The sequence below is a fragment of the Drosophila innubila genome (genome assembly GCF_004354385.1).
Source record: "Drosophila innubila isolate TH190305 chromosome 3R unlocalized genomic scaffold, UK_Dinn_1.0 2_E_3R, whole genome shotgun sequence".
Taxonomy (NCBI): Eukaryota; Metazoa; Arthropoda; class Insecta; order Diptera; family Drosophilidae; genus Drosophila; species Drosophila innubila.
This window is the reverse complement of record NW_022995380.1, coordinates 19,398,089-19,416,793: the sequence shown is the minus strand read 5'-3', so window position 1 is coordinate 19,416,793 and position 18,705 is coordinate 19,398,089. Positions and strand designations below refer to the sequence as shown.

The window sequence follows — 18,705 nt, the reverse complement described above, 5'->3', positions numbered from 1 at the left end:
TACAAAAGTAACTGCAACAAGGCGCAAAATCACGTGGCCAACATCAACAGCAACACACAATAGAAACAATAAACTTATGGGTATTCCAGACGCAAAAATACTCTGTAATTTAGCAAATTCATAAAGTAAATTTTATGTATAAAATTAATTTTAAAAAAACATAATTAAATATTAAATAAATAAATGTAAAAATTACATAATTTTGGAAAATCATTTTTTTAATGCATAATAACAAATTATGGTTGAAATAAATGCCACAACATGTTGCAAGCTTATTGAGTAGACCGTAAATAACCGCGGCAAGTGCATTGGCAATGCCACAGCAAACGACAACAAAAATAATAACAATGGAAATAACATGAACAAGTTTTGTGCCAACGCTTTTTTGTATTATTTTTTTTGTTTTTTTTTTTTTTAGCCATTTTTGGCAGTTTCGACTGCCGATGGATGCAATGAATGAAATTAAATGTTTACCTTGCTCTGAGAGGGAGGGAAGGTGAATGCAAAAATAGTTAGCCCAATGCGAGAGTCGAAAAACAACAACAATAACAACAACTACTGCAAACGGCAACTCGTTTGTTGTAAGCGTCAAGTTGCCAAACTTGGCCAAGTGTGCAACGGCAAGTGTTCAGTTATTTTTATAGTCAATGCAACAACAACAACTGCAGGGAGTGAAATATGATTGCAAGCCATTGGCAGCCAGCGGAGGATGCCTTAAGGAAAACTTCAAGTTGGCTAAGAAGTAACTGCCTTCCATTGTTGGCCGGGATGAAGTCGACGTCGCTGCCGCTGTCGCCGTTGACGTCAGCGTTGGCGCTTTCACTTGCGCCGGTGACTTTTCCTTGGTATTAAAACTTGTTTGCTTTGCTCTTTGAGCTCACTTGTTACTTTAATGTTGTTGTTAACTTAATATTTTGGCCTAATAAACAGCATAACAGTGTTCTATGAATTTACCGGCTGCTATTCTGACCACACCCAAAAAACAACAAATATTTTCACGTCAGAAACTGCACACAACTTTATTGTAAATATGCTAAAGTAATTTATTTACATTTTTTGTGCTTCTGTCAATATTTAATAAGCAATTTATTAATGTCTGCAGAAACGAGAAGCGAAAGGAAATAACGCAACAACAAGCAACAACAACAACAACCAAAAATTTGAATGTTGTGCAAATATTTGTTTAAACAATTATAGATTTACGAATGATATAATGACAGTCAGAGAGACCTCACGATTCCCCAAAGGTGTCAAAAGACTTGATTGATATATCATTAGGTGTGAGTTTAGATTGGCAACTTGACCAAGTTAATTCCAGCAAGAGATACTGATAATCTAATTTAGATTCGCATGATATCTATGAATCTATGATTAATGTGTTTGTTTTACAAGATTTATATGCTAGCTTATATGCTTGATTAACCCTAATTAAATGCCAACTAATAAACTGTTTAAGCACAAGAAACTGCAAAGTCTGTTGACTTGGCCAACATTAATAGCACAGCCAAGTTGAAATTTAGATAAAAACCAACCTGTCTTCTGTGTTAAATGTTGCTCTTAACAAAGATTTATCAATAAAACTACTAAAGGCTGTCACATAAGTCACAATAAGGCCAAAAAAATGTAACTGAAACAAAGTCATATGCAGACACCTTAGATTATTCAGTTAGAGATAGATAATTATGAATTAAAATTTTATATTTACAATTTTATGAAATAATATACGATTTTTAATTAAAAATAAAAAAGTGAAAAAAAGTTATAGATTCTGAGGTATACACACAATTTATTTGTTAGATTTGAATAAGAAATAAATATAAGTTAAATTTAAAACTAAGAGAATTTCAAAATAATAATTTAGAGAAAGGTAAAAGGACATTTCTAAACCTCAAGCAGACTTTATCTACCGTTTTCTGAACTTTGTTGCATGTTTTTGGCCTTATCCATAGCTTAAATTGCAAATGTGCGGGCAGTTAATTATCTTTAATATCAAAGCATAACAATAACAATAGCATTGACCTCCTGCTTGAGCTTGAGCCTACACATTAAATTGAGTACTCTCTCTATCTCTCTTTCTCTGTCTCTTTTTCCCCCCTCTCTGTCTGTTTGTGCAACGTTTATTGTACAACATGCACTCTGCGCTGTCATAATTAACATCTAAGCAGCGATAAATGCAATTAGCGCTCTGCCAGCAGTCATTGACGTTGTCCCAGACCCAAAACACATCCAACCGAACCTCGACTTGATTGTACTTTCATTGTGGGTTCATTGTCAGCCCCCAGATACGAATAGAGATGAGAGATGTGAGATGGGATGCTGATGGTTGCAGCCAACGCCCTAAACCTCAGTGTCAAATGTTAAAGCATTGACTCAAAATTGAATTGCAGTCTCGACACAAAATACTTCGGCTGTTTGTATCTCAAAGATACACAAAACGCAAGACGAGCAAAGCAAACAAATAACAACAGCAACAACAACAAATGCTAGAAAATAAACAGTCCGTATGATAAACGGATGTGTTAAAAAATTTTGTTTAAAAATACCAAACTGAATGCATCTACATTAAAAAAAAAAATTAAAAAATTTTGTTTAAAAATACCAAACTGAATGCATCTACATGAAAATCTAAAAGAAAAACGAAATGTTAAACAAAAGCGGATAAAGCTGAAAATGTATCTGCATCTGGTGCAGCAATTGTTGATTAAATAGCTTTCAAGACATGGCTAGAAGTTAATATATCAAATGCTATTGACATTTGATATGCTTAAAATGAATTGTGGTTCAATTAAAGCGATAAACATATTGCGTCGAATTGTATATATACAAAATGAATTAATAAAGATAGGATTGGTGATGAATGTGAATGGAAATTTTACTATAAAAGATAGTTCTAAAATACAAATGCATGAATCAACTGATGAAATATTTATTTAAAGCTATAATTTTAAAGATATAAATTCTAAATATTAACCGAAAAAATATGGATAAAGAACGTAAGCGTGCTATTCTAGAACCATAATGAACAGCATCTGTTTTCTTTTCAAGTACATGAAAATTTCTAACTCAAAAGAGGTCAAGTTTCTTTGATGCTCTTGTGCTGCTAATATTTTTAAAATACTTGACTACATTTTAGACTCTAGCAATTTTAAGTCGTGCACGTTTTCGCTCAGTGTGTGTGGTTGAGAAAGTGAGCACTTGGTGATTTACTTAAGCGACCCGAAAAGGCGACAAGACAACGTTGCTCGAGGTGCATAAATCGCCATTTTCACGCATCCAACAATCCAGCTGTGTTGCTTTGATGTCTTCATGGCTTGATGTCTTCAGGTCTTACATGTCTTCAGGCCAATTCGAGTAAGGGGTGTTGTATACGGGTTATGGATTGGCTCAACGACCGTGCGTGAAAAGCGGCTATTAAAAATGTGTGTTGTGTTGTGTCTCTTGGCTAAAAGGCAATGCGCCTATTTTTAGTGCATTGGCTTTGTCAGCTTTTGGGCGGGACGGGCAGTCTGCCAGTATCTATGTATCTGCATATGCGTACTGCTTGAATGTATCTGTCAGATACAGGTGAAAGTATTTAATTATGCGACTGGCTGCATGACAAATCTTTTGGTGTTGGTCAGCAATGTTGATGAATTGCATTCGCCGCACAACAAAAACAACCTTGAAAAAATGTCACGTTGCATTTGAAAAATGCGCTTTAATGAGGCACATCAAAGCGTATAAAGAGCTGCCTGCTCATGCTCCATACAAGCAGGCATATAAGGCTGTAGGAGAAACACACACACACAAACAACTGTATAGACCGGAAAGCAATAGACCAAATTGGTATTGTCGCTTTTCAATGGAAAAACGCTGCAAGGCAAACTGCCAGCCGCCTTGTGGCATCGATAACAAAATAGCCAAACAAACATTTATCGGTTGCAAAAACAAACAAAGTCTCACAACGTGTTTGTTTATTTATTTATTATAGCCAGAGTTTCACAAATAAACGCAGACAGTTTGCATGTTGCTAGTCCTTCAAAAATGATTCCCCCAGTTTGTCTCAAGTTGCAAGTGTTACTCTCAAGTAGTCTGGACATCAAAGAGACAAATGGCAAACAAATGTCACATCTTAAAAGCGAATTTCACTTTCAAATGCATTAGCAACTGTGCAGACAGACAGAATCTCAGCTGTCTGATATCTTGGACAGGTTTATGACTTAGCCAAGTGCGTAAGTCGTAAGTTTGCATGTGTTTGTGTATCTGTGTGCTCATAATGAAAGTGAAACGTGCCTTTGGCAGCGCATCGAATGCATTGTACGCCTCATTTAAGTTGCGCACATGCTGCAAATATTTGCCAAAGCAAACAATAATTGTTCTTTAATTGAGAGAAATACACAGATACACACACACAAACACAACAACACATCATGTTGACTGTTGCCTGTTGCTCAGCTGCTTTATTAGCGTCGTTTATTGCAACGTTTTCCTTGGAATTTGTGTGAAAGGCTCTCAAAATCAGTGCCACCCGGTGCGTATGAGTAATGTCACCAACACAATATATAGACGTATTTAGACAAGCGATAATAACGTTTATAATTGTTTACTAATATGATAATGATAGCTGACAATCTTAACGTAACTTTGATCCGAACAACTGCGCGTATGAGTAATCTCCATTGTTGTGAAATAATCTACAGACATTTGTTATGATTCTTAAAGCTGAGAATTTTGGATTTTACTTTTCACAATGCAATCAGTGATCGTAACAAAAGAAATGATTGAAAACGAAATTTTTTAAGTAATGAAAAAGTTCTATTGTAGATTTGCTATTTTTTATATACTAATGGTATAATTAAAATTAAAAATTAATTGAAACCATTGTTATTTGAAAAATCACACAAAAATGTATTCAAAAACATGTTAAATAAAACTAAAGTATTCTTTATTATTCTAAGTAATCAACAGAAGTTAGTAATGATTCTTAAAGTGATAACGAGTTGAGTGTTTTGATTTTACTTTTAGTAATAGTTGCAACAATCAGTCTCGCAACGAAAGTAAATTGATGCAACCCACAAAAACAATTTAAAGTGCAACCAAATGAAAACCAAAAGTATTTTTATACAATTTCTATTTATACAATATGTGTTTTTCTTTTTGTCTTGTTTCGACTTGATTTTATTTGTTATTTGTTGGCATTTTCAATGCATCGGCAGCGGCATATTTTTAAACAATTTATCCCCACCAACCTCCTTGTGGCAGCAACCGAAACAAAAGAAGAAGCAAAGCTGCAACAATTGTTGCTACTGAAAGAAAAAAAAACAAATGAATCTATATGCTTGTAGTTTTGTGTAAGACAATTTCATTTGCAGTTAAGTTAGCGGCAAATATTTGCACAATCCTCGGCCCACTGGCAACACACACATAAACATACAGAGAGACACACACGCACACAGTCTCAATGGTTGCCAGTGCCACAGCAACTGTTGCTGCTGCATCAACTGCAACAACAACTGCAACTGAAATTGCTGCTGGTTTTGCTTCTGTTTCAATTTTTAATTCGGTTTCGGTCCTCTGGGCGCTAATTGAGTGAGCACACGCCAGTCAGTCAGACAGAGAGAAAGACAGACGAACAGTCAGCTAGTCAGTCAGCCAGAGGAGAAATGAAAAACGCGACGAGGCCAGCAAAATACTTTACAATAGATGTAATGATATGTGCGAGTATCTATCTATCTATATATCTATGTATCTATGTATGTGGGGCGTCTCGTATCTGACTCGACAGACTGCAGAGTTCGGTTTGGTTATGCCTACTGCAGTTGCGGCATGCAACAGCACATGCAACACACTCCATAAACTTCAAGGAAGTGCCACAGATGCACAGCAGAAGGAATGTTTCAGTTTAAATTTAAATAGTCGCCTAAAAGATACACTGCTTGCTGTTACATTTATTATTAAAAGTATCTGACACTAATCAAAACAAGAGAAAATTTTAAATATACTAATAGATACACAGCTTGTATATGCAAAATTAATAAGAGGTATTTTTTTAAAATATTTTTTACTTTTGTTTAAATAGTCGACTAAAAGATACATAAAAAAAGACATCTAGATCTAAAAGTATCTCTTAATGAAATGTACAACAGAGTAACTTTAAGATACACAAATAAGAGGATGTTTAAGTTAAAAACTAAGCAGTTGAATAATAGATACATTGCTTTCGGAAACGAATCTAAACATGTGTATATTTTAACAAAATATACAAAAAAATCCTTTAAAAAAAATGAAATGTTTCAATAATAATATAGTTTTTAAAGATACACAATTTGCAAAATAAAATAAAATCATACGAAACTCCTAATAAGGTAATCAAGAGAGTTAAAAAAAAGAGAAAAGATTTAATAAAAATTCAACTAAAATATACACTGTATCTGCTAATGAAATAGACAAGATCTGTGAGCTGCCTTGGATTAAGATCTATATTCGATGGTATTTAAACCAACCCACTCTCAGTAATGTTGATTAATTCAGCAGCTAGTAATTTTATGGTAGACTCGTCTGTTGCCTTCAATTAGGCATCAGTTTCGGAGTTAAGAGTACTCTGACCTGCACTATCTTCAGCTGGGGGGCATCAACAACAACGTGCTTCAATCGCATTACAGCATGAAATTGTCATAAATTTAATCCGATAAATTATATTTCATTTAACGATGACCGCAGAGCGCAATGCTGCTAATCATCTTATCAACATCATCATCTTTATTATTACGCGTATTATTTTTTTTTTTTCAACTATTATTATTATTATTGCTAGTTGTTGCTGTCAGTCAGCTGACAGAATATTTCAAATGGACTTCACTTCAATGCGCACACACACAAATTTTCCAACAATTTTTGTCTCTTCATTTTTAGGTCAAATTTTTAGAGTGCGTCGGTTAGTGAACTTTTTCTCTATGACATAGTTTTCAATATGTACACTGTATGATCGACAAACTGACTGATTGATTGAATTGTGTATGTGTGTGTGTATTGTAATCTTCAATTCAATTGCAGAAATTTACATAAACGTTGTGACATTTGCATACACATTTTCTCAGCAATTTATTTAAATGAAATTAGCCGCAAATGAAGTTGCGTAATTTGCAGTGTCAACAAGTTTTACTTGTGATCGAAATCGATAAATTTACCGTTCTATCGCTGTCTCTCTCTAACTGTTTCTATCTTTTTTTTAAAGCGATTGGCACAATTTCCCCTACGCTTGGCATTTGCAATTTACGCAAGAATGTTGTCGTTGTTAATTTAAGTTTGTTTTTAGAATAGAATCCACATGTTACTCATACGACATGTTGCACCACATTTAAAATTTACAATTTAATGTCCACTTACTGCAAAGTCAGGAATAAAATCAAACAGCTATTTATTTATAATAAAATTGTTTTAGTTGTTATTAACTTGAAAGTTTTATTTCTTGAAATGATTTATTTATCATTAAAAATATATTTTTGGAAAAATTTGTTTAAAGTTCTTCACAAGCTATGTTTTACTGTACTTGTAATTATACTATTCAAACTGGAAAATATTTTTATAAATTTCAGTAAAATTAACAATTTTAATTAAATTTTATATAAAATCTTGCAGTGTATTAATCCCAGAGAGAGTTTTTATTTTTCTTTTCGCTTTAAGCCCATTATAATCAGCCATTTTTGTGGCACGTGCAACGTCTTAAGCGGCTTAGCCAGCCCAGCTCTGTGTTCACCTTGCCTGTGGCCAGTTGTTGGCTTATATATTTTTTATAAACTGTTTATAATTGTTAACTTTTTGGCGCTTGCTCGACACTATTCGATTTTTTATTTTAATTCATTTTTGGACATTAAATTGTCAGCTACTTTGCCATAAGAGGCATTACAAATGCGTAGGCGTGGCACCAAAAAAAAAAAAAAACGAAAATAAGCAACATTCATTTATACATACACACACTCATATATAATCACGTGTGTGTGTGTTTTTGATATTTGGGCATCGCGTGTGCAGATTTTGGTTGCGTTGGCGTGTGTTTGGTCATTTCTGGAGCGTTTTCTGATTCATTGGCCAGATTCCATGGCACTGCACAATGTTATTTTCGTTGTTGCTTTTGTCTACTACTTGCTGCTGTTGTTTTTGTAATTATTATGGCTATTAGGCGCACGAGTTGGCCATGAACCACTGACGACTTTGTTTTTCTGCAACTCTAAATAATACTATACATTTGCTTAGCCACACAAAAAACTGGTAGTTGCATGTGTTTTGTTTTTACAATAATTGAGCCAAAAGTATGGATTAAGTAAAAGTGCATTTGTAGAGTGATTGCTAGACGAGCAGTTTCCCTGTGTACATGTTTATCATATATTTTAGTGTTTTTTTAACAATGTAATTATTTAAAGCATAAATTAAAACAATTCTGCAGGAAATTCAAAAATTTAAAAACTGATTCGACATTTGCTATTAATATAGGGAACACTGCGAAGAAAACTTCAAAATATTTTTTAAATAGAAAGTTTTTAGTTTGTAATTTTGAAACTATACTAAATTTAAAAATTGAACTAACATTTATAGCAAGTATGGAGCAAAAGGATAAATTAAACCGTCTGAAGTTAAGATAAAAGAATAAAGTAATGAATATTGTTAACACAGATCTAATCAAATACTTTATTAAATTTAGAAACACTCCCTCAATATTGTCATTTAAAAGCTCAGCAGTTGAACCAACCGTCTGGCAGTTTCGTTGCAAGTTTCTTAATCAATGCAACAACTGACGTCATATGACTGTGTGCCCTACTGTTGTGCCACTAAGCCGCACAGCCAGCGAGTCGCCAGTGTTGCCTCCAACTCGAGTTTGGAAGCTCCATTGGGTCTGCAGTGGGTCGAGTGCTGCTGTCAATATCCGCTGGCAATGCATTCAAGCGTCAATAAACAGAAGGCAACAACAGCAAAAAGTAAACACAAATGTGAGAAAGAACGGCACAATTGAGGTTCGTATAGTTGTGGATGATTCTCGCTTGGTTGAATCGCTGTTTCACCTTCCTTTTCCCCTCATTCTCTCGCTCTCTCTGCTGTCCCTGGACCACATCAACTTCCGCCATTCAAAAGCTCAGCTCAGTTCAGTTTAACTCAACTCAACTCAACTCACAAAAAATAATAATAACTGTGCCACGTTGGGGTTAAGTGCAAACGTCATAAACGGGGCAGAGTCAACGCTCCATTTCTCTCTCTCTCTATCTCTCCCTCTCTTTCTCTGAATGTTCAGCTCCCTTTCAGTTGCTCTGAGTTTGCCCTTTAACTGTAAATTGCTGCATGTACATAGTTTAGTTACCTTTTTATTTCATTTCTTTTTTTTTAAAGCACCACGCAACAAAAACAAAAAATGACTCATGCGCAACCCACAACAAAAACTTGTTTATTAACCCAACAAAGTCTCTGGGAGATTCTGAAGCTCAAAGCGTGCCTTATTGGCCAGTTGACCAAGCTAGAGCAGTTTCTAAAATGCTTCTCCAATTATCCAGCAAAGAAATAATGCCTACGGACCACGCCCCGTTTATTAAGGCGATTCTTACTGACTTTCCAATTGATATTCGACAACAACTGACCTGCAATTGGCCAAAAACAAAAAAATTACTGCCCTGCATTAAGGCCTTATTAAGACATGTTGTGTCGATCGCTTCAGTCACACAGCTGATTCCGTTTTGTCCCCTAATTTAGTTGGTCAAGGTTTATAGCGTTTTCCTCTATGACCAAATATGGAACAATGCGCTTATCTCGCCCACTTTGTGATCCCTTTAACGCAGCTGTGATAACGCTCGGTGGTTTCGTTTGATTATTATTCTATTGATTAGCTTCGTTATCAGTTTTATGCCTAGGTGTGCGCATCACTTGAGTCAATAGGGCAGCGCCAGTTTATAGCTAAAATAGAGTGAAATATATATTGAAATGGCGCCATAAAACGGTGAGAATTAACTACAAATTACATTTGGCGATAAGAACTGCGAATTGATTATATTTTCATGAAGTATTCATAATATTATTGTTAACGTTAACAAATTGTTTTAGTTTTTTTAATACGTAAAAAGGTTTGTTACTTGATAATCTAGATTTTATTCAGTAAATTTATAGAAATTTGTTATAGCATAGCAAGTATTAATGTGAGACTATTTTAATTTCAACTTTTTTATCTTAACCTAATTTAAGTTGAAAGATAATAATCATAATTTAAGAATCAATGGTTTATATATTTTCAAAAATAAAGAATCAGTGTAAATTTCAATTAAAACGTTTAAGTTTAACTGTCTATATTTAAATTTGTATAATAAAAAATGATATGTATGAATAATCGCAATTTTTAATCAATTTTACCGCAAATTGAAAAAAAAAATTAATTATAAAGCAATTTACATAAATAATCAATTAAAGATTGGTGAAAAAATGTGCAGAAATGTATAATAATAAAGCATATGTATTTTTAATAAAGATGTAAAAATATAATAAAAATATATAACAAATCGTTTAAACTTGTCTTTCCTTGCCGAAAAAATAGTAAAGTTTAGAGAATTTTTTCAAAATACATTTTGCATATAATCGCTTTATTGCTCAGAAATAATATATTAATAAACAATAAAGATTAAATCAAAAAGGATTGGCTTAGTATTATTACAGGGGCGTTGAGGAGAAAACACACACTTAAACACAGAAAAGACTCACACTTGGCTGCAAACCATGGCCAATAAACACACATACATATGCACATTAATGCCAGATATACATACTTATAAGTAAGCATATGCTTGCTTGCTCCCTGCTCCTAAGCACAGACAAGTTCCAATGTTTATATTCGTTATGTTGCACGTATGTATGTACAGTCGCATTTGTTGTTTGCTTCTGGTGGCAATGAACTCTGTGTGGCATTAAAAAAATCAACATAGATATTTATTTCCCTGCTGGCTGCTGACCATAAATAGCCATCAAACATTTGGCAGTTAACAATAACAACAACAACAAAAGCGTGTAGTGAAATGTGTACTATAATTTGTGTATTTGGTTCAATAAACTTGCCCACATTTGTATTGTATTATAAAATTTATAATTCAACAACAAATGGAAATGAAAATAGTTTAAAAATTCACAATTAATTGTGAATAAAAAGCAAATAACCACAGGAAATGCTAGAAAGCACACCGAAAAAACAACGCAGAATGCGAAAAGGGGCAATAATAAAATACGTACGCACACAATGATACATACATACATACATATTTACTTAAATGCTACTCGTACTAGAGATTTGTGCAAATATCTCTTGGATTTCACTCAAGCAATGACGATGACGACGGCGCCATGGCCAGAACCAAAGAACCAACCACAAAACCAGCCCCAATCCCCAGTCTACAGTCCCAGTCACATGCAATCGCAAGCTGCGCCGCTTTTCACGCTAATATTGGCAGCAAACAACAGTGGTAACTGCTTGAAAGGCAACCAACAGTTGTGCACGACTAACAGATGCCCTACAAGCAAGCTTGCAATTGTTAGTTAGCTCGAATGAAAATATAGAGAACATTTAACAATTTAAAAAAGAGGATTATTACACCAAAGATCCACTATATTTTTATTTGAATAAATAAAAAAGAACGATGTCAAAAAATTCTAATAAGAGTTTAAAAATAATATAGAACATCTGCTTACCAATTTTTAAAAAAAAAAGAAACTAGTTGCAAATTTTTAAGCTTAAGCAAACTTTTCAATAGATTTCTTAAGATTGTTGTTCTTTTAAATTTTTGATTTTGTGCATATAAATTAATCTACATTTATTATCATACTTAAAGGGTATTTTCTAATTTTAGTTTCATTGGTCAAATAATTTTTTTTTAATATGCCCCTATTCGCGTTAAGTACAGGGTATTTATGAAGTAAAGGAACTAGCTGCGCGCATTGCGAATTTTCACTTCAGGAAAGTTTTGATTCGATTTCAGCTCGAATGCCATTTGCATTTGTTTATTGAATTGCGAGGCATAAATAAATAGATTTTCATTTTCTAAGTTGAGAGCAAAATTCGAAGGCTGACGATGTTGCAGCTGCTGTTCAGAAGGAATCAATTAAAATGTCATTAGATCGTCTCGGCAGTTGAGAAATGAAAATTGCCAAATGCTGTGCGTAATTAAAAATAGTATTTGTCATTTGGCCAGTTTCGATTTCGTTGCGATAAGTGAATAAATGAATATACATACATACATATAGTATGAATGTATTTTAAGTTGAGCGTACTCGTATTATTGGCCCAATAAACTTTGCACCTCATCAAGTTTGGCAAATGGCCAAAATAAAAAAGCGTCGAATGTCGCCCAGTGCATTTGCCACTTTGTCCAATTATAACGCAATGTGAACTCCGACAAAATGAAGGCATTTATTATCCATTTGGATATAGATTGATAACAGCCGCTGTCAGCAACTGCAGGTGGGCATTCACTCAACTGTATCTCAGTTGAAATTGAACTGAAATCGACACCAAAGTGTAAGCAATGTTTATCAGCGTCATCAAGTGACCTTGCCATACGATTTCTATAGATTATCAACTGGTCAAGCATAACATAAAGTCAACTTATTATTAACTAACAATAACGTATACAATTAAAGCAAATGGGAAAGTTGATTTGAATTCAATTAAATGCCAACTATTCACATTCTTACGTGTGACTTGGATTATATATCTTCTCAGTTTTAAACTTAAAATTGTATCTAATATACTTAATTTTATAATTCTATTTTTTATTTTTATTTTTAATTTGAAATAATTTACTTCTGCTGACTAATTTTAGTCATCGTTAAAAATTTTTTTTACAAATAAACGTTGTTTCCGTTTTAAAATATTCAATTAAATTGCTTTATGAACTCACCTTAAATTGCAAAATTGCTGGTGGACAACATTTGTGGTAGTTAAAAAAGCAAACCAATTTTTTAGTTGGCAATGATTTGTTTCGTTTTAAAGTATTTTTCGATTGCTAAAAAGATACAAAAAAAGGTAATTAATTAATAACTCAAAATTTATTTTAAATACAGTAAATTTAAAATAAATATGCCACTTAACCAATTTAAAGAACAAGGGCCATATTGTTTATAGTAATTAAAATAGGAGAAAAATAAATGTATACATAATTCTTATTTATATTCTCAATAAAAAGATATATATTTTGGTAAACATTTAATGCATATCTTACGAAACGGGAATAAATGTTTAACAAAGAATAATTGGCTAAAAAGTATCTCTTCGTCTAATATTCTCATGACGTGCTTTTCAAGTTGCTTTTACCTGTTTGTCAGTTTCAGGTTTGTTAGTCAAGGTCTCATTTAAGTAGATATACGTCATCTTTTGCAATTTTTCATCCGCTATATATACATATAATTATTCAATGTGATTCACACTTTAAGTATAAACAAAAAAATTGTTCCTAGAAGATTCCGGCCACTGTTTTAGTGGGTGGCGGAAATTGTACGGCTGTTCAATTCGAATTGACATGGGAAGAGAAAAACGCTATTTATATAACCAACTGAACATTTGTTTCTACCAACAGTCCAACATTTTCCTAATGTCTCTAGATTTGACGGCCTGTCAACACCTCAAATTGAATGTGTTCGTGCTGTTTGATATCTGAATGTGATTGGCCTTCGTTTGACGCCAGAATTGGCATTGCACATTGACATCGTTGGAAATTACTCAACAATGCTGTTCAATCAAGAAGTCAACCCCCTCAACGCAGGAACAAACATAAAACAAACTTGCGCCTCACTCTTGAGATACAAATCTATTATGCCAATAAATCATGGCAACTAAAATGTTTTGTCAATAAATTTAAAGTTGCTGCAGAGACAGAGAATTGTATAGAGCTGCAATATCGCAAAAAAGGGTGATGACCTAAAAAAAAATATCAAATTCAAAAAAAATTAAGAAAATTTCAAATCTATTATTTTTGAATTATGCATTTTGAAAAATTATCTATTTTGATTTTTAATATTTTTTTAAATAAATAACCATTAACTCCTTTTCTTTATCTCAACAAAAAAGAAATTAAAATTTATTTATTTGATAAGAAAAAAAAAATAAAAATTTAAATATACATATTAAAATTTATTATTTAAAATAAAAGTTTCATTTAAGATTATATTTAAAAAATCATAAAAAATAATTTTATGTTATGTCTTAAATTCCAATTTCTGTTAAAAAAAATAATTTTTATAATATTTATTAAATCCTAGCCTTAACTAAAAAATCATATTTTACACTATTTCATAGAGTAAAATAGATCTCATCATTGACGGGCTATTTCAAATTGAGATTGTGAATCCGTTACACCTTTCTTTGGCCATTTGAAACACCTTAAAACGAACCTAGTTTAGGTCAAGCCAAGCCCAGAAGCTGTCGAAGCATAAAAACTTAATCATATTTACAGCAAGAGCAAGTGAACAGCTAAATGAATGAATAAGTGAATGAGTGAATGTGTGAGTAAATGAGTGAATTGCTTTACTGAGTCTACGCTCGGCTGGTTTGCATGATTTGCTTGTTTGGCGGCAAACGCGATACATTTTCATAACAAACTGAAAAACTTGGCTCAATTTAAAGGCCAAGTAAATTGTTGATGCTATAATAATAATAATAATAATACTGAATAATATTTTAGACAAGTGCATAAGCCTATGCTATTTTAGTCCAACTGAACTTTTGCAATGGGAAGTTTTCACATAAAATAACAAAAGGCAACGACAGACAGAGGTCATGGTCATTACTGTCAGCTTGGAAGACTTGTGGCTTTTAATTAATAATGCTTTTTGCGTAGATCTGTCTCTTTCACCTGGGAGAGGTGTGTCCAATTGGCTGAAAGGCTGCTCACGGACTTCAAAGCGGCCAACAACTGAAATATGACATGGAAAATGGCCATTTGCTGATGTAAGCCATTTGATAAAGCTGTGTGAAAGTGTTTGTAGCCAATTGACGCCTTCACTTGTCCAATTTTATGGCGATAAAAATGCGATTAATAATTAATGAAAAGGCTCACAAATATACACACACAGACAGTCAAAGAGTCACGTGAAAGGCATTGGAAAAGAAATCGAATTTTTAGGCCTCCAAAAGGCCTTCAAAAACTGAACTCTATGTAATGAGCGGCTACAAAATGAGCGATAATCAATTTTTGCGGTTTCTTTTTATAATATAAAAAGAAAAATAGAAATAGAAAAAAGGAAAGGAAACTCTAAACAAGTCATCGTAGTCATAAGTTGCCTTCGAGCTAATCCAATTTGTTTTGCTGATATTTTTATTAGAACTTTGATATTAATTACAAATAAGCAAACAAACTTTTTCACTGTTTGCCTTTTATTATTTTCAAAACTGATCAAATTTCACATGCACATAAGAAATGCTTTTAATGAAACCTCTCAATTGTCAAGTGTTTCCTTCAAGTGTTCGAGCAGTTGGGGCTGGAGAAGTTAGAGAAGCACCAGCAGAAACTACCAGCAAGGTATTTGGCTTTTAAAAATAATTTTACGACTTAATTAAAAACATATACTTGAAATTTTCACGCTTTAATGTTTATTAATTTAATATAATAATTTAATATACAAATATAATTATATGGACATACAAATTGTAAATTACACGTATGTCAGAATCAAACCTGAATTTCAGCCTTTTAGAAAGAAAAAAAACAGCCACAGTTTGCGTAAAATTTATAAATTATCTTATCAACAGCAAACGCAAGATTTCAGTTCAAAAAAATATATAAACTAAAATATCGCGTTGAGTTGTGGTGTCCTCGCCACTGTTGCCTTGAGTGTGGCAAGTGTCATGTGGCAAGTGTTAGGACAGCTACTTTGCCACAACAACAAAAACAACTTCGGCAGAGTTCAAGCAACGACCGCGTCGTCGTTTAAATGCAAAATAAAAAGAAGCGTGAGATACGATGAATGTGCGAGTATGAAGTACACATTTTATTTTTTACTTAGTTATTGTTATCAGACGTGACGATGAGTTGCTGTTGTTGTTGGCCTGAGCAACACAGCATGCATAATGCAGTTGCTTGTCATCTAGTTGCCACACTTTTTTCTCCTTCTTCTGCTTCATCTCTTTTTTGCTGTTGCTGCACAAGTTCATCAACCGAAGCATCGTCTGGGCAATTAACAAGAAATTATGACTACATACATACATATATAAATATCTATCTGTATATGTTGATAATCTCTGCTATTGTTGTCTACAAATCTCAAGCATGATCAGCTGAGAGCTTTAGTTAACTCTTCAAGATTGGCTTGCAATTCTCAAGTGGTTAAAGCTTGTATGTGAATTATGTTATTGAATAAATTAAAGCTTATACAATGATCAACAAGAATTTTGTTATTGATAGTTTTTAAGTCTTGACAAACTTTTTAGAATTCCTTATTTAACAAAATAATCAAAACATCTCTTGAACAACCGGGATTTTATCTATTTACTTATATGATGACCTCATGATGTCATATTGTGCACAGGAAATTGCTGCAGTTTTTGACCCTTTTGTCTTTGACTTTGCTGCACTTCTGCCAAAAAATACAAAAATTGCCATCTTCTCCTCACTTTCGACTTCTTTCTTTGTGACGAGATGCGAAATTTGTATCGTGTATCTTGTAATTGTTTCTGCTGTGCACATTTGACTGCAGTTTACTCAACACGTACTCATGGTTCTCCTTCTGTTTTTATCTTTTAGCTTTTGCCTTGAGTTACATGCATACATATATGTATATTTTTTGTTGTTGCCCTGGATTCACATTCGTCGCGCTTTTTCTGCTTTTGCTCCTGCTTCTTCTTCTGATGTTTTACGCTAATGGCAGCTTGTGAATGACATTTATGTTTATGGTCTAGTTTCTTTCTTGTACACCTCACGGAAAGCGGGAAAGATTCATGTCCAATAAGGCAACACATACATACATACATGCGTATGTGGAAATGGCATTTCATATTGTGTTCTTTTGAAGGCTAAGAGAGCGTCAAATACAATGCAATTGTAACTCATGGCAGATAAATATAAAAACATAAAATCTAACTATCATTATGGCATTGAACAATACAAGTCAGACGAGATTGATGGACATAGAGATGCCCTTTATAACTCATGTATATAAGTCAAAAAGTGTAAAGCTTACAGTGGGTAGATCAAAAGTCTGATTCACTTCCAACTTTCGTAAATTTGTCAAAACTGGACCGATTTTCAAGCGGAATGTCATTTTAATCATGATTTGGCCTCTTAATTCATTTTGCATTCAAATTATGTGTATTTAAAAAATTTAATATTTTCGATATCGATGGTAATGGTCCCCCCCTTTGAATTTTCAATCGCAAGTTTTTACTTTTAATCATCTTCTTATATCGTAATAAGTATAAATTAACACTTTAAACTTGATTTTGACACCTTTTAGTTTTTTGTACGAATGGAAAATTGTTCCTCTTTGGAACTGTGTACTTAGTACTCATCCCGATCGAAACATAATACTTTTAGGAAAAATTAAACAACTTTCAGAGACAACAAACTATATAATAAAATAGCATAAAAATATTAAATTAATGTTAACGAATTATTTGTTGATAACTTACCTTTTAATAAAATTTGAATTTGAAGCTGGTTGAACTATTGCAACTGCTGGCGTTTTGATAGAAAAACAGAGAATGTTACACGTTTATAAAGCGTATTAAATTTAACAATAATAACAACATCAACGGATAAATAAATTTAATGAAGTTTTTGCGTAGAAAAGTAAAAACCGGTTGCAGTTTTGTTTACATCAAACAACGGTATGGAGGAGGAATAGTTAAAGGGATTGAGGAGAAGAAGTTGGTGAATGGAAATCAATAAAACAAACACAAGAGAGCAGACAACGAATAAACGGAATATGCCGAGAGGAGAGCAGACAGAAGTGACAGGCAACAGACACCGAAACCGTACACACACACACACACACACACACACACGCACACACATGGAAATGGAAAGCAGGCGCTTTTGGTTTTGGGGCGGCAATGAATTTTTTTTTCTTTTTGGTTATTTTTGTTGGTTGCTTTATGCGCACAGCCGGCTATGATGAAGACGGTGGGGGAAAACAGGAGGAGAGCGCACACGACGACGGCGTTTTTCGGTTAATTTAACAAATAGGCAAATATGTGAGATTGTGCAGGTATGTGTGTGAGCAGGATGCGCGTGCAAAGGCAGAAACGCCGACAGCTGAGCGGCAGCACAGTGAGTTCGAAATGAATCATCTGGTTTGCGCCTTGCGATGAAAGATATGAAAAGATAAAAAAAATGCTGCAGACACACACACACACGCAAGCTCACACCCACGATTGTAAATATATATATGTTTGTATATGTTCATATGCGTTATTTTGAATTCCAGACACGCGGTTGAATAGTAAAATATTTATATTCTTTATGCAGGCAGCATCGGTAGCTCATTTCACGGCGGCGACAAATTCTGCTTTGCGGGCGACAGCAGCACGCGTTGGTCGTTTCTTTTTCGTTTGTTGCTTGCTTTTGGGTTTTGGTTTTAATTTTGCTTTTGCTTTGGTTTGTTGGTCAGCAGCCAGGCGGCTGTCGCGACACGAAAGTATTTCGTTTCACTGTTCTTACACAGGCACACACACACACAAATACACATGCATGTGTATATAGACAGCGCCGTGCACTT

At 33.6% G+C, this 18,705-nt stretch overlaps 1 protein-coding gene across 9 annotated transcripts in view; it reads right to left on the bottom strand.

Annotated features, from left to right (window-relative positions):
• LOC117789705 (F-actin-monooxygenase Mical) overlaps positions 1–18,705 on the bottom strand; it is a 48,246-nt gene that overhangs the window by 29,373 nt on the left and 168 nt on the right. For all 9 annotated transcript variants that reach the window (XR_004617923.1, XM_034628803.1, XM_034628806.1 and 6 more), the window contains 2 exons: positions 17,618–17,660; positions 12,897–13,001 (listed from right to left, as the gene is read on the bottom strand). The gene's annotated coding sequence lies outside the window, so the exon portion shown is untranslated. Of the gene's footprint in view, positions 1–12,896; positions 13,002–17,617; positions 17,661–18,705 lie in introns of those variants that run through there.